The sequence below is a fragment of the Mus caroli genome, unplaced genomic scaffold, assembly GCF_978045245.1.
Source record: "Mus caroli unplaced genomic scaffold, Mus_caroli_1 scaffold_18, whole genome shotgun sequence".
NCBI lineage: Eukaryota > Metazoa > Chordata > Mammalia > Rodentia > Muridae > Mus > Mus caroli.
Genome location: NW_028227273.1, coordinates 47,111,576 through 47,127,104, shown reverse-complemented (window position 1 = coordinate 47,127,104; position 15,529 = coordinate 47,111,576). Strand labels below are relative to the sequence as shown.

Sequence of the window (15,529 nt, the reverse complement as noted above, 5' to 3'; positions counted from 1 at the left end):
TGATACTCTTGAATCTCTTGCCTACACCTTCCAAGTGCTGTAAGTGTAGGCTGTGGTACTGATTCATTTTAGGGGTTTTAAAATGATACAGTCAAGGGTTCGTTGTTCTCTGCTAGTTTCAGAACTACAAGGCAAGAAAAATGGAAGTGCAACAGGGAGCAGCAGAGAAACCCCGAGTGCTCAAGCTCCGCAGACAGAATGGACAGGGCATATGCTGGGGTGAGAAATGCAGGGACAGGCAGGCACCCAGAGAAGAGGCTCGCTGCAGTCTCTGCTCCAGGGCTGCTGTTCCAAAGCCTTCCCTCCCTTAGGCTCCTCAATTTGAGGACAGACAGGAGGGTTGATTGGCCCCTAACTCTTGAGTGCCACCTGTAGATCTGACCTTGAACTTGTTGTACCAGTCCTTCAGCAGAGGCCTACCTGAGAGACTAAAGCTGCTTGTCTCAGCTCTGGAGAGTGAGGAAGAAGCTGGCCATCTTGGAAATGTGACACCTTTATTACCTAGCTAAGTCCACTCTCTCTGTCTGTCTAACTCCTGGTCTCTCACTACCATGACCTGCAAAACTATATTTTGATGGCTGTAGGTTTTATTAGTTTTTCTTTTTTTCTTTTTTTTTCGAGACAGGGTTTCTCTGTGTAGCCCTGGCTGTCCTGGAACTCACTTCGTAGATCAGGCTGGCCTCGAACTCAGAAATTGGCCTGCCTCTGCCTCCCGAGTGCTGGGATTAAAGGTGTGTGCCACCATGCCCGGCTTAGTTTTTCATTCTTGAGGGAAGTTGCAGAAATGACGTGAAGAGATTTTTATATGCCTTCATTCAAACTCGCAGCTTGTTTTTATCTAATTTGCTTTATCATTGCTAAGAATGTTTAAACATATAACATAGGAGAAAATTAATATGAACACATTTGTCTTAATAAAGAAAAGGGAAGGGACTGAGCTGGCTCAGTGGTAAAGAGTGCTTACTGCTCTTGTTCAGGTCCTGAGTTCAGTTCCCAGCACTCATTCTGAGTGGCTCTACACCACCTGTAATTCCAGCTATGGGGACCTCTGACATCTCTAGTCTCTAAGGGGATCTACACTCATATATACGCACTCACACACAAACACGTACATAAAAATAACATTCCCAGCATGGTGGCACACACAAAGCTCAGCCTTCGGGAGGCAGAGGCATACAGATCTCTGTGAATTCATGTTCCAGGACAGCCAGGGCTACACAGAGAAACCCTGGCTCAAAAACCAAAACTAACTAACTAAATAAATAAATAAATCAGCTCAGTGGTTAAGAGATGCTCTTGCAGAGGACCTGGTTGGGGCCTCAGTACCCACATGGCAGTCAAGAGCAGATTATAGGTATAATCACCTATAACTTCATTTCTAGGGAATCCTATGACTTCATACAGCTTTCAGCATCATGAGGCTTGCATGTGCTACATACATATACATACATACATACCTACATACAGGCAAATACACTCATGCACATAAATTAAAATAGGGATCAGGTGTGATGCCCCACCCAGGGGGCAGAGGCAGGAAGATCTCTGTTTGAGGCCAGCCTGGTCTACATAGTAAGTTCTAGGACAGCCAGGGCTACATAGAGAGACCCTGTCTCAAAAATAAACAAATGTCTTGGGAAAAAAATGAAAGGGAATCAGTTTGGTGTACATTTTATTTTAGTCAAAGCCCTTAGGGTAAAGTAATGTCAAGATAGAATTTACAACTCAGGGGTATTAGTTCAAAACCTGGAATCTCAGCAATCAGGAGGTTGAGGCAGAAGGATTACCATAAATTCCATGTCAGCCTGTGCTAGATTGTTTCAGTCCAGCTTGGGCTAAAGTATGACCTTCTCTTAAGAAACCTAAATAAATATTAGGAGGACTTTTTAAGGTTATACAGTGTGCTTGCTTTAGCAGATGCTGGGAAAGATTCTGTCACCTGTAAATGACAGATGTGTAGGCCCCTGCTAGTAATAAAAAATTGTGTTGCATCCTTAGGACATAGTAGCTACTAATGTTGCATTGTGTGAGAAACGGCTGTTAAGCCGTTCCATGAAATATTTGAGGTGGTATTTCTATCTTGAAGATCTTTATGCAGCTTCAAGGAGCTGGAAAAGACTGGCATACACAGGGTCCTGCTTCTGGAATGTTGACTGGGAGTCATACAGATTGGTCTGCCTTACATTGAGGTGATCTGTGGAAATAATAACATAGCCCACCACCTCCAACCTAAATTTTGAATTTTTTCCATTGTTATCATTTGAGGAAATAAATTGACCCCAATCTCATCTCCAGACAGTCTCCAGGCTAGGACATTAAAGGTGTGAATGCAGACTGGCCTGTCTAACTGAAGTCAGAGGGCTGATAGTTGCTTTCTGACTAACGTGAAACACAGAACTTGTGGCCTTCATTTTCTTTTCTACTCTTTAAGCTGTTATCAGAGCTATGAAATATAGCTCCTTGTAAAGGCTGATTGTAATAATTAGAAACACTTCCCTTTCATAAGGATGGGAAAATTACAAATTATTTGGGAAGCATTGTTTCTAGTCCTATGTTATTGTTTCTGAGACATGGACAGTTTTAAAAGACTATAATACCATTCCTTTTCCATTCACATGTTAATAGAAGTCTGGAAAGTAAGGGCTCCTCGGAAATGTTCAGTGTTGTTTTTATCATGTGTCAAGTTGTAAACAGCATTCTGTGACAGGTATTTTTTCTCTTTGTCTTCCTTTGAGCTAATTAGTAATTTACACTCGAGTAGCATCTCTGCCAGCCTCACTGTGAAAATGCTGCTGCCCCATGCTTTCCACTCAGGGGGGTGCTGACAGATGAATGGGGGCAAATGCTGCCTAGCACATCAGAAGAGAAGCAGAGTAAAAATTAATTTTTGCATGTTGTGAAAGGCTTTGTGTATGTGTCTCTCTCCCTTTCCATCATGCCCTCCTTAGCTATAGAAATGCTAGGACCTCTGTAACCCATAGCTACTGCCCGTGGTTCAGTTTGATAGTTTGTGTGCTGTTTTGCACCCCCACCTGTGCTGTGGGATTTGGGGAGGATTAGCAGGGCACTGCGTAGTTTAGAGTTCAGGAAACCGGTCTTGACTGCTCCCACTCCAGTAGAATAGCAGACTTGCAGCATTGTCTTCAGAAGCCTCCAGGTAGTGCTGCTCTTGCTGGGCCAGGGCCGGCTCCGTGGTGGGAGGGCAGTGCTGCTGAGGCTGAGTTAGGAAGATGCTTTTATCCGCTGCTTAGCTCCCCAAAGGAAAGGCGGTCCTACCTTTGTATCAGCTTTTTCAAAAGGCAGCTGAGTGATCAAAATATAAATTATAGCTGAGTTTTAACCTGTATCTCACCGAGGTCTGCTCTTTCCTACTTCCTGCTCGCCTATCTCTCTCTCTCTCTCTCTCTCTCTCTCTCTCTTTATTCTGTCTCTGACATAGGGAAGATGTGCAGGGGCATTTGTGTGTGTTCGCTAGCACAGCCCTGTGGGGGGGGGGATGCTAAAGTATCTAGAACATTTGACTCCGTAATAGCCCGAAGGATTCATTTATCTTGTCAATGTAAATTTTATTTGAAAATTAAAGCAAGGATGGGTAGAGGTTTATTGGTTTATCAGTATTGAGCTAAAATCTTTCTAGAATGGCAGATAAATTATGGTACTTATTTTTATAATGATAGCTACTGATTTATCAGGGTAGTAAGATCATACATAGTCCCTGTTAGAGCTGATTTGATTCTCCTTGAAAAAAATTGTTACCTGGAGGTAGTCATGAAGAAAATTGGGTAAGAAATTGTGAATAGCTTATTTCAAGTCATTGTTACTATCAGAGTTATCATCACAGGCATTGAACCTCTGAGGGCAAATTGGCATTTAAGAACAGAGGTCATCTCATTTATGCTGGCCCTTACAAAGTCTGTGGGCCTGAATTAGTATTTTGATTTTCTAAACCCAATAGCCAGGCATGGTAGAGTAGAATATACCTGCAATCTCAGCATTTGGGAGGTAGAAGCAGAATGAGCTGGAATTCAAAGTAATATTCAACTATAATACCTAAGCATCACAGGATACCAGAGCTGGGTTCCTAGGACCTACATTAAGTGACTCAAAATCATCTCTTAAGTCCAGCTGCAGGGGATCCATTGCCCTCTTCTGGCATCTTCAGGCACATAAACTTAGTGCACATAAACCTCCAATGCCCTATACAAAAAGCTTAAAAAGAAAAAGCAGCAGCAGCCTGGAGAGATAGCTCAGTGGTTAAGAATTCTTAGAGCTCTTGTAGAAGATCCAGGTTTGGTTCCTAGTACTAACATGGCAGTTCAAGATTGTGCCTGCAACTCCGGTTCCAGAGAATTCAACACCTGCACCCATGTAACACATAAACTTATGCAGGCATGTTTACATGCATGTAAGTAAATTAAAAAAAATAGCTCCTTAAGTCTATTTATCAGTGTCCTATGGCTGTGAAGAGACACCAGGTTCATGGCAACTCTTAGAAGGGAAAGCATTTAATTCTGGGTTGCTTACAGTTCCAGAGGTCCCCTAGCCTCATGTTAGGGAACATGGCAGCAGACAGGCAGACATGGTCGATGAGAGTTCTGCATCTAAATCTAAAGGTAGCAGGAAAAAAATGAGCCTCTAGGCTTGGTTTGGACTTCTGAAGTCCAAGCCTACCTTCAGTAACACACTTTGTCCAACAAGGTCCACCTTTTAATCTCTCTCACGTAGTACCACTCCCTAATGACCAAGCATTCAAATATATGAGTCTATGGGAGCCATTCCTATTCAAACCACCACATTAAGGAAAAATCCCAGAATGTCTAGGATATCTTTGTGGATAGCAAATGCTAAAATTTACCTTTTTTTTCTTACATTTATTTAGTGGGTGTGTGTTATCTGCATGTACCATAGATTGTTCATGGAAGTCAGAAGACAACTTGTGGTAGTTGGTTCTCTCCTTCCATCATGTAGGTTTCAGGGATCAAAGTCATAGGGGTTGGTGACAAACACCTATCACTGAGCTATGCTGGCTGGCCCCAACATTTACTCACTATGTTCGTTACAGCTACCTATATGTTAGTTTTATTGCATGCTCACGTTTAGACACTAATTGCACCTCTGTACTTTATCCATAGGGTAGATCAGATCCATAAGCAACACTACATAAAATGTGATCCATATGTATTGATCAGAGAGGTGTCAGTAAAGAAGAGATCTAATGGCTTGGGGGTGTGGCTCAGCACTTCTCTCACATGGGCAAGGCTTGGCTTCTACTGTCAGAAAGGCACTCAGATGTTCTAAATGTGTGGCAGATAAGTATGCCTCAACGACACGTGGCATGGTATACCCCATGTTGAAATCCCTACGGGTCAAGCAACATCAGCCTCCCCAGTTACACTATTAAAGAGACTCTTGAATTCATCTTAGTCCGCAGCTATTATTCGCTGTAAAATCTACCCAAGCTTTACCTTCAGTAGTTCCAATGCATAATTTACTACCCCTTGACCTGTAAAGGGGTGGTAGACATTTAAAAGTCAGTGCTAGCCAATAGGACGGGGATTTGGGAAAACTGAAAACCTTGCACACCATTGTCAGGAATGGAAACTTCTTGGAGGTAAGTTTGGCAGTGTTCATTAGAATTTCAAATGTGCATATGTCCCTCTCTAGGAACTTGTTCTATATCCATGTACTTGAGATAAAAAGAGAAGTATGACGTCTGATACGGTGGCTTCACATTGTAGTACCCACTCTCAGGAGGGGGAAGCAAACCACATGTTTAAGATAGCCTGGGCTACATAGATAGACCTTGTCTAAAAAGGTCAGAGAAACGGGGAGGGTAACTGGGTTTTTGTTGTTTAACCCTCATGTTCTATCCTAAGAGGATGTGGAGTAGAACTGTCGTTTTGCACTGAACATGGTAATCAGGTTGTGTGTGTGTGTTTGTGAAGACCAAAGGTCAAACTCAGATGACATCCTACAGGAGCCATCAGCCATCTGTGTTGTTTTTTAAGACTGAGCTTCTCATGGGGACCTAGGGCTGGCCCCTAAAGAGCCCCAGGGATCCTCTTGTCTCCCTTCCTACCACTGAGATTCCAGGGAGTTAACCTTACTTTGTGTGTGGGAACTGAGGGCTTGTCATTTGTGCAGTATCCACTTTACGGATGGATGGAGTTGCCTCCCTGTCCCCGTGAGTCAGGGAGTGTTAGCATGTGGTGATAAGCTCATTACCTGTGGCACCTACATAGTGTCCAGTCATCTGCCTGTGAAGTCTCTTAGAACAGGGCAAGCTGCTGAGGCTTCTGAACAGTTAGAACGACCTGGAGGTGGGGAGGAGTCTCCAAAAAGTCATTGTTTTCCCAGTGGACGTGTGAGGGCGAGTGTCTTCCCTGTGGACTGAGGTGTGCAAGTCACTAGAGTTTTAGATTTGTTCTTGTGTTCCAGCCCAGCTTATTTAAAGAACTTTAAGCTGCTCTTCTTCTTCGTCGTTGTCTTCTTCTTCTTCTTCTTCTTCTTCTTCTTCTTCTTCTTCTTCTTCTTCTTCTTCTTCTTCTCCTTCTCCTTCTCCTTCTCCTTCTCCTTCTCCTTCTCCTTCTCCTTCTCCTTCTCCTTCTCCTTCTCCTTCTCCTTCTCCTTCTCCTTCTCCTTCTCCTTCTTCTTCTTCTTCTTCTTCTTTTTCTAATTCTCCTCCTCCTCCTCCTCCTCCTCCTTCTTCAAGTATTTCTGGGTTTGGGTTTTGGTTTTGGTTTTGGTTTTGGTTTTGGTTTTGGTTTTGTTTTGGAGATAAGGTCTCAGGTAGCCCAGGCTCCTTGAACTTACTATGCAGCTAGGACTGGTCTTGATTTCTTGATCTGTTGCAGCCTCCCAAGTGTTGGTGATCAAAGTATGAGCCACCACATTTGGCTCTCAAAATATATTTCTGTTTTATGAAAGGAAAAAAAAAAAAGCCCTGAAGGGTTAGGGCTACAGCTTAGTGGGATGTAGCACTTGCCCCACATGCGTCAGGCTCTAGGCTTGATCACCGGTTTAAGAATGATGAGCTCTGAGGCTGGAGAGATGGCTCAGTGGTTACGGAGCTCACACTACTCTGCCAGAAGACCTGGGTTCAGTCCTTCACACCCATGTGACAACACACAACTAGCTGTAACTTAAGTTCTAGGTTATCTGACACCCTTTTCTGACTTCCATGGACACACATGTAGTTCATATACATACATGTAAAGAGAATACTCATACATACAAATAAAATTTTTAAAGGTTTATTTATTTATACAAGTACACTGTAGCTGTCACCAGATAACACCAGTAGAGGGCATCAGATCCCGTTACAGATGGTTGAGAGCCATCAGGTGGTTGCTGGGAAATGAACTCCAGGACCTCTGAAGAGCAGTCAGTGCTTTTAACCAGCTGAGCCATCTCTCCAGCCCCCAAAACATACTTTTTAAATTAAAAATAAGAAAAAAAGTTCTATTTAAACTTAATTCTTGACATGTAAGAGGCACTTAGAAGGTTTTATTGCATAAATCAATATATGTGTAAGTTCAAAGTGGAATTGTTTTAAGTTTTAGGAGGTTTGTTTTGGTTATTGAGATGGAGTTTCACTATGTAGCCCCAGCTGTCTTGGAGCTCATATATAGACCAGGTTGGCCTGGTCAAACTCACAGAAATCCAGCTGTCTCTGCCTCCCCAGTGCTGGGACTAAAGGTGTGCGCCACTACACTCTGCCCTTTAAGACCCAGCTGGCCTTCTTAAGAGTGTTTTGTTGTTGTTGTTGGGTTTTTGGTTTTTGTTTGTTTGTTTGTTTGTTTGTTTTTTTCGAGACAGGGTTTCTCTGTGTAGCCCTGGCTGTCCTGGAACTCACTCTGTAGATCAGGCTGACCTCGAACTCAGAAATTCGCCTGCCTCTATCTCCCAAGTGCTGGGATTAAAGGCATGCCCGGCGAGTGGTTTTTGTTTGTTTGTTTTTGCTTGTTTGTTTGTTTGTTTGTTTTTATGAGGTGTATGTATGTTTGTGTGGAGGTTGGAGGATAATTGTGTGTGACTTGGTTCTCTTTTACCGATGTATTATAGAGACCAAAATCATGTTATCAGGCTTGGGGACAAGTACTTTTCACACTCCTTGGTTTGGATACTCTTACTCCAGTGGCCAAAAGCTGTGTGTTCATCTTTCTCATATTCCTTCCCTACAGAATCCTTTCTAATGTGTCTTATATAAGCTCTTAGTTCTAGATGCATCTTTGTAAAATATTTAGTAATGGGAGGTGTTTATCTTTAGTTACAGAATATCTGGTTCCACTCTGCTCTTGTAGAATTTGGCTTTAGAGTCTCCAGGAAATGCCATCTATCTCTGGTTTTTACTTGGTTTACTATTTGAAGATCTATTTATGCTGGATGCAGACTTAGCTAATTGATCTTAACTGTGGCATAGTATTCCATAGTGTACATAGATCCCCATAGCAATGGGTACCTAGGCTACTGTAAACAGTAGTACCAGTAGCAACCTTGCAGTGCACAATACCAGCATATTTTAGAATTTCTGGGATACAGGCCCAGGATCGCCATGATGGCATAGGAGCTGTTAAGAGCTAAGTAGATCTGTCACACTGTACCCCACAAGCATGGCATTTCTGCAACTGCTCCACTGCTTACATTGCTACCTTTTGCCATTTAATAACAATGTCTCAGTGTAACTTGTGGAAGGCACTAATGAGCTGGAACATTTCTTCCTGTTTCAGTTAACTGCTTCCCCTCTGTGAATTGCCTCTGTATACTGTTTCCTATAGAAACTAGAAATTATATGATTATAATAATCTATAAACCTAATATCTGCACACTCCCTGGATGGTTTTAAGCCATAAGAGTATCTGAGTATCGTCGGTTAACTCTGTCTGAGTTGTTCTCTATTGAATACAAACGAACTTCATGAGTCAGACCCATCACTTATAGCCTTAATAGGTTTTCCTTATAGTGCTCCTTGGACTTAGCACTCCCAGGTTGTCTCCTGAATGTCTTCCTTTTAACATTATGGAATTGGTTGTCCTGGTACATTTCATGTATGTGGAGCCCTTCCTGCCTTTCCTCATTCCTTTCCTTCATCTCCATCCTCCCTCCCTTCTCTTTCCTGTGCTAGGGACCAAGTCTAGGACCTTGGACATGATGCTAAGCTAGCTCTCTGCAACTGAAATAGTCTTAATCCCCTGTTGTCATTTTGACATTGTTTTAACTTTTAGGTAATTTAGCAAGAACTGGAACCTTTTCTTTTTTTCTTTTTTCTTTTAAGATTTATTTATTTAAAAAAAGGTTTATTTATGTATTTTATGTATATGAGGGTTTTGTCTGCATGTATACCATAGCTGCTGAGCCATCTCTCCAGACCTTTTATTTATTTTTTTTATAAAGTGTCTCCACGCATGAACATGAAAGACTAAACATAATTGGTTTTTTTTCTTTTCTTTTGTTTCTTTTCTTTTTTTTCTTATTTATTTATTTATTTATTTATTATATGTAAGTACATGTAGCTGTCTTCAGACACTCCAGAAGAGGGCGCCAGATCTTGTTACAGATGGTTGTTAGCCACCATGTGGTTGCTGGGATTTGAACTCTTGACCTTTGGAAGAGCAGTCGGGTGCTCTTAACCACTGAGCCATCTCACCAGCCCTTGTTTCTTTTCTTTCTGGTGTTTTGTTTGTTTGTGAGAAACAGGGTTTCTCTGTATAGCCCTGACTGTCTAGAACACCTCACCCCTGCCTTTTGTCATTCCTGTGCTGACCTTGGTATGTCTCTGGTTATCTTCCTGGAGCATAAACCTCCCAGCCTCCGTCAGTGGCTACTAGGCGTCAGCGTGGAAATCTAGGGGTAGAAGTTTTTACCATCCTTCAGTCCTGCCTGCTGTCCTCCTTCTCATTGGTAATCCAAGTTCTTCTCGTGTGTTAGCTCCATCCACTTTGCTTTTCAGTCTTTGTCATTTTACCTTTTTTTTTTTTTTTTTTTTTTTAAAGACAGCTCATGTTGCAGCCCTGGTTGATTAAGAACTTGACTATAGACCAGGCCAGACTAAAACTCACAGATATCCCTGTCTCTTTCTCCGTGGTACAGAGTTGATACAGCTTACCAACCTTTACTTTTCTATCCAGGGCTACAACAGAGTCTCAAGTGTTCCTTTCTGTAACTGGGTAATAATTCTCTGAAATAGCCTCTAGCTACCTCTCCGTGGTGCTAGGATTAGAGCTAGGGCCTCAGGTATGCTAGGCCAGGGATCTACTACTGAACAATCCATCCATTGCTTATGTCACCATTTACTATTTTGTGAAATTTAAGTCCTATTTTTTTTCCTCATTGGGGTATAGTTCTATCTTGGTGAATTTATTTATTTATTTATTTATTTATTACAAGGCAGGGTTTCTCTATGTAGCCCTGGCTGACCTAGAACTTACTCTGTAGACTAGGCTAGCCTCAGACTCAAGAGATTTGCCTGCCTCGGACTCCTTAGTGCTGGGATTAAAGGCGTGTGTCACCATTACCTGGTTTATGTTGGTAGATTTTAAAACTGAGAAAATCTTTGCTTTATATTTAAAGATTTTTTTCCTTTTGGTTTTCTGTAGCTCAGGGTGGCTCTAGAAGGATGTAGTCAGGGCTGACCATGGAGTAAAAGCATTTCTCCTGGCCCAGCCTCCTGAGCACTGAGCCACCACACTGGGCTCCATGATTAGATTTTAAAGTGCTTAAATGAAGCATTAAAAGGGCTTTTCTACTACTACTCTTCCCTGCTTGGTCGGTTCTAAAAGCACTTTGTGAAAAGGGATAGGTTCCTAGTTCAGTAATTGCAAACCATAGACACAAGACTGTAAACTGTGGTCCTTGGTTCCTGGAATACCCCAGTAACGCACTTGGCCCTGGGTGCTTCTCTTTCCTTGGCCGTGTGTGTGCTAGTTGTTTACTGAGTCTGACCCTGCGTTGTTCTGTAAAACACCACTAACACCCATCTCATTTTGAGGCCTGATAGGACAAATGTGTTTGAAACACCTCAGCACAGGGATGTTTTGTAGGAGTGCAGTGGACATCCCCACATGTCCCCTCCCTGTTAAAGTTGCAGCTCTGTGCTTGTAAAACTGTTGTCTAGTATTTTGTTTTGTTTTGTTTTTTTTAGTTTTTTAATGTGTGTGTGTGTCTGTCTGTCTGTCTAGGTAGGGCTATGTGAATGTAATGCCCACAGCCTCCAGAAGAGGGCCCCCTGGTGCTAGAGTTATCAGTACTTGTGAGCCACCTGACAGTAAGAACCAAACCTGAGTCCTCTGCAAGAACAGCCTTTGCTCAGAACCACAGGGTCATCTCTAGCCCATCGCCTAGTCTGTCTGTCTTCCATCTTTAAACTTTTAAAAATTACTTTTTTTATTTGGGGGGGGGGGTAGTACCCTTGGAAACCAGGAGCTGAACTTACAGGTAGTTGTGAGCCTCCTGACATGGGTACCCAGGTCCTTTGGAAGAGCCTATGTGCTCTTAACTGTTGAGCCATTTTCCATCCCATTTTCTAGTATTTCTAAGGAGTCCTTGATGACAGAATTACTGTTTTGAATTTACTGTGTGACTGTATGTTAGAAGGTTAGACTCTTCCAGTTAACAGCATATATTATATGCAGAAGCATAAAAGGTAGGATGAGAATTCCAAAGTGATGAAATGGGAGCTCTGGTGCACGATAGGTCATGGCCGTGGCTGCCCCTGCTGCTGCTCAGAGTAGGTGGACTCTGGGATTGCTTTGAGAACAGGAGGATCACACTAAGCCAGTACACTTAGCTCATTTTATTTTATTTTATTTTTTAGTAAGAAGGAATTCTCAGTCTAGAATTCCCATCTAATTATATCCTTTAGTCCCTGTGAAGCTTGGTGGTTAAAACTAGGAATTATTTAAGTAAAATAAAGAACCAAATGCCAAACATATTTCAGAATTCTTTGAATTCTGCCTGGATGACAAGGTTCTCTGATCCCAGCTTGCTCAGAGCTCCTGGAATACCAGAGTCTCCTCTCACCAGAATAATATCTCCCATGTGCTTATTTGTAATGCATGTACACACATTTTCTTACTGATTTGGGTAGCATTTTTGGTACAGTTGATGTTATAGGGGAGGAAGTTTAGGGGTCCCAAGTCAGAGGTGAGTTGTCCAGGGTCTCCCAGCTCATACGTGGACAATCTGGCCCATACACCCAAGCTCCCTGGTTCTAAATCTAAGGCTTTTCCACTTCCATGATCTGTGCCAACCCTTATAAATGAGCAGATCTTTCTAGTGTCTTGTTGGATATAATGGAATACAGGGTCACATCTCATTTGAGATTTGTGGTCTGGGATTTGAACTGAGGGCCTTGAGCTAGGCAAGCACTTTATTCCTGAGCTACAATCTCAGTTTCCCAGATGAAAAGTTAGGGTTGTGGGCTGGGGATACAGCGTTATTGGTAGAGTGCTTGCCTGATGGGGGAAGCCCTGCATTTGATTCTATACGCAGCACCGCAGAGCAGGCTGGCCTCCAACTCAGCTTCTGAAGCACTGGGATCAGAAGCATGTGCCACCACCCCCAGCATGGTCTTCTGACTAAGATCAAATATAGTATGTTAAACATAAGTTCCATGTGGTTACACATCTTACAGTTATTGAGTATAGAGGTGATTTATGTAGTTAGCTGGGGAGAGGGGACATCTAAAATTAAATTAAAATTACTTGGTCTTAACTGTAGCTTTAAGGGATTTTACTTTTACTTTGGAAGTCAAAGTGTTTGGATGAGAGAGAGAGAGATACTGTTTGAATTTGAGGCTCCATCCATACAATGTCAATGTAGTGTGTCTCAGACCTGAAGCCTATAATATATAGTTAAACTCTTCCTATAAACTCTTCCTATAAAGCTTTTGTGAGTGTCTTCAGTGAGTGTCTCAGTCCTGCAACTCTTCTGCCTTGTGGGCCCAGACTTTTCTTGCCCTCTAGTACTGATTTGCGCCAAGTGCACTCAGATGTGAACCTTGGTGTGTCTGATTTTCAGAAAGGCTCTATTCACACCCGGCATTGTGGATTTGTATACCTAACTAAAGAAAGGGAGCAATAGAGGTGGAAAGAGCCTAGCTTTGCATTCATGCAGACAACTTTGGGCTGCCCTTGGCCTGAGCACTTCATCCCCACCCAATCCCAGCTCTGCCCTATTGTAGGGCTCTTCTTTTCTTCTCTGTCCTCTCAACATTCTTCTCCCAGTCCCTTTTAGCAGTAAAACAACAACCTCTTCCCCCTGTAGAATGCAGAGCAATTTCCCTTTCCCGACAACCATTCTGAGATCTTGACAGCCATTCTTCAAGGAACACCCACTCCGAGGAGACTGGACCTTAGAGGTGGGGCCCCATATCAAGGCTGCATACTATCAAAAGGAAAGTTTCCCTCAAGAGGAATTCTTGTATTCACCAGTGGGCTGATAAAACAGAGAATTTGCCAGCCTGTTACGTAGGACCTAACACACCAATCAAATTTTATTAAATCCCAAATATGTTACTTTTAAAGATACTCGATGCTTCCATATAGGTTAAAAAAACAAAAAACAAACAAACAAACAAACAAAAAAACAAACCCAGTTAATACAAAGGAGCCATCTCTCACCCTCTCCAAACCATCACGTGCTTGTGCATAACTAAGTTTAGCTTTTGCTACTAGAGTAATTTGTTAGCATGGTTTTTCAGTTCTGACTGATTCACATTATATACAAAGACAGTGTGTGATCTTAATAGAAATGCTTTTTTTTCCCAGAAGAAAACCTTTAATGCTTACATTTATGGCCCGTTTTCCTGGTAAATGACTGACTCCTTGGCTGCTCTTAGCTGAAGAATGGGTCATATTGTTTCCCATGTTTTGAAAGTTGAAAAGTTGTAGGGGTTTCACTGTTGTTATAATATACTAATACTTTTCTGAATCTATACGTTTTATAAAAATTGCTTTTTTCTTGCTGTGTATCAGCCCTTGCTCACAGATTGTTTCCCCTTGTAGGTAACAGAGAAGAGGAAACCCAGCCAGTGATTATGTGAGAATATGGAAGACGATGGGAGCAGCTTGTCTAATGGGTAAAGAAGAACCTTACTGTGGGAAGCCTTTAGTCCTTAGAACATTACTGTGGGAAGCCTTTAGTCCTGTCAGGGGAGGGAGTAGCCATGACCTGTGTCTCGGTGATGGTCTGAACTTTCGATAAAGTCTTGGGTAGCTTGAAGTTTATTGATGGAGAGACTGTGCTTGCCATTGCCTGTCAAGAGAGATTAGCCACCCCCTTTTCTCTGAACGCTGCCAGCTGCTGTGATAAAGGCTCACCATGGAGGCCTTGTTCACTTTAGCACTGTGGTATTCAAATAAAATTTCAAAAGTCCATAAATGTTTATTGTCCAGAACTCAAATATTGTAGCTAGCCCAAACTTTCCATGAGTGCTAGGTCCCTGTCAGGGTTTAGAAGTTTATGTGGCATTTATGTGGGCAGCCTTCTTTGTCAAGGGCAGTGGTTCTCAACCTTCCTAGTCCTCATGGTGTGGTGATCCCCAACCATAACATTATTTTCATTGCTACTTCATAACTGTGATTTTGCTACTGTCATAAATTGTAATGTGAATATCTGTGTTTTCTATTGGTTGTCCCCTAGGTTGAGAGCTGCTGGTCTAGTGGTTGAAACTCTGAGCTTCAGTGCAGGCCTACTTTGGGCCAGTTGGTTTCAGTGATAGTGCACAGTGATGGTCTCCTTTCTCTCGTCTCATTCTCCATGCCCATTATTGTTTGAGAATCTTTCCTAAACACATTAACTGTGTCTTACAGGGGTTCCAGGAAGCGCTCAGACTTTCAGGGGTTGATGGGGTTGGCATTATTTTAATAGCAATATTGCAACATTGTTTTGTCTTCCATCCTTATTCATTCCTGGGCAAGCAGTGTTTTTTCACAAGGCTCCTAACTATGAAACTGACTGGATGCGGAAGTAGATAGAAGAACCTGTCTCTTCAATAATTAATCTTGGACATTAAAAAGATTTGTAGAAAAAGTAGAGGCTACTCCAGTGCTGTAAGCCCAGTGTGGGCCAGAGGCAGGAGCCCTGTTCCTTGTATGGTGTGTTCCTAGCTTCGGAAAGCACTTCCCAGATGGTTTTTATTTTATGAACTTATCTGAGCATCTACTATGTTGCAGGCTTATATGTGATTATGTGGTAGGGGCTGGAAACAAGAAAAAACTTTGCTAGAGCCCAATGTCGTTTCCAGCCTTTGAGTTTGTTGCCCCAGACATTGCCCCCTTCCCAGGGGAATCTGAGTTAAGTGTGTGTGTGTGTGTGTATGTGCACGCGCGCGCATGTGCATGTGTGCAGGTTCGCGCAGTGTCTCATTATGTGTCCTAGACTAGCCTTGAGCTCCTAGTCCTCTGTAGTGTATACTACTGTGTGAATTTGTGAATCTCATTTCCCGGTGCTTGGAGGATAGTGTGGCTTGACATTTTGTGATTTTTTTTTTTAATTATTTTTAAAGGACAACAAATATCTTTGAAAGTTT

General features: G+C 42.3%; 1 protein-coding gene across 10 annotated transcripts in view; it reads left to right on the top strand.

Moving 5' to 3' along the window:
- Positions 1-15,529, top strand: part of Usp49 (ubiquitin specific peptidase 49) — a 77,823-nt gene that overhangs the window by 23,534 nt on the left and 38,760 nt on the right. For 9 of the 10 annotated variants that reach the window (XR_015045992.1, XM_085833305.1, XM_085833310.1 and 6 more), the window contains one exon: positions 14,004-14,077. The exons of the other annotated variant lie outside the window; for it this stretch is intronic. The gene's annotated coding sequence lies outside the window, so the exon portion shown is untranslated. The remainder of the gene's footprint in view (positions 1-14,003; positions 14,078-15,529) is intronic. 10 annotated transcript variants of the gene reach the window in all.